The 1,187-nt window shown below is 64.4% G+C and overlaps 1 protein-coding gene across 2 annotated transcripts in view; it reads right to left on the bottom strand.

Moving 5' to 3' along the window:
* HNRNPL (heterogeneous nuclear ribonucleoprotein L) overlaps positions 1-130 on the bottom strand; it is an 18,014-nt gene extending 17,884 nt beyond the window's left edge. For both annotated transcript variants that reach the window (XM_034792094.1, XM_034792093.1), the window contains exon 1: positions 3-130. The gene's annotated coding sequence lies outside the window, so the exon portion shown is untranslated. The remainder of the gene's footprint in view (positions 1-2) is intronic.
* Between the last annotated feature and the right edge of the window lie 1,057 nt (positions 131-1,187).

A 1,187-nucleotide genomic window follows, 5' to 3' on the forward strand; every position in this document is an offset into this window, starting at 1 on the left:
CCCCTCCGGCCGCTCCCGGGCCCCCGCCGCCGGGGCCGCCCCCCCCCCCGGGCCATGCTGCTGCTGCTCCGCGTTCTCCGTCTTCTGGCGCTTCGGGGCCCGGCCGCCCTCGCCGCCGCCGCCGTAATACCGGCCCGAGCCGCCGCCGCCGCCCCCGGCGCCCGCCATCTTCACCATCTCCCCGCCCCGGCCGCTGCCCTCCGCGCTCTGCGGACCCCGCCACCGCCGCCGCGACATGGCGCCTGAATCTGAGCCTGTGCCCGGACACGCCCCTATTGGGCCGGCCCCACGCCACTCAGAGCCCCCTCGACGCTCATTGGCCAGTCCTTTCGCCTCGCCAACTGCCACCCCGCCCTCCGTCGCCATTGGCTCAGCCATCCCCTGCCCGCCGCGCTGTTTCGGCCGCTCTCTTGCCTATCATAGCCCTCGCCACGCTCCATTGGCTGCAAGTCGCGTCCAGCCTCCCGCCCACCGAGCTGATTGGCTAATCTCGCTGTCTGTCTAAACGGCTTCCCACCCATCTTCACTGCCTTTCACAGACTCCGCCTTCTTCTACCGATAGCCATTGGCTCCCTTCGGCCGCTTCCGACACTCCATTGGTTAGTCATCACGTCACTCAAAACACCCTTGATCCTGATTGGTTTATCCTCTCAACGGTTTTGTCGTTTCCGACACTCTATTGGTTAGTCTGCACGTCAGTCAATAAACTCTGGGCGTTGATTGGCCTGATCGCATAGCTCTTCTGCCGCTTCCCACACTGTATTGGTTAGTCTGAACGTCACTCAATAAATTCTTCACTAAGATTGGCTTGTATTCCTGCCTGTTAATCCTATTAGCTATTCGCTCACCAGAGAATCCATGCCCTGGCCACGCTCATTGGCTCAACTGCCTGCCTGTCAACTCCTCGGCGCGCCCTCCTGCGCCAACCTGTCTTGTTCTGGGCTCTGATTGGAGGTCAGCCTCGACCCCTGCGTTTCATTGGTGTCTCCTGCTGGCTTGGGGCGGGCTGACCTGGGGCCAGAGACCGTTTCGCTCGAGGCCTGGGCGGGGCCCTCGTTGGTGGGAGGAGTTAGGGGGCGGGGCTTAGCCAGGAGGAGGGATTGAGGGGGAGGGGCTCACCTGGGGGGTCCGGCTTGAGGGGGAGGGGCTCAGTCAGAAGGAGGAGGGGCTGAGCCAGGAGGGGGGAT

Source organism: Trachemys scripta, chromosome 16, assembly GCF_013100865.1.
Source record: "Trachemys scripta elegans isolate TJP31775 chromosome 16, CAS_Tse_1.0, whole genome shotgun sequence".
Lineage (NCBI taxonomy): Eukaryota > Metazoa > Chordata > Testudines > Emydidae > Trachemys > Trachemys scripta.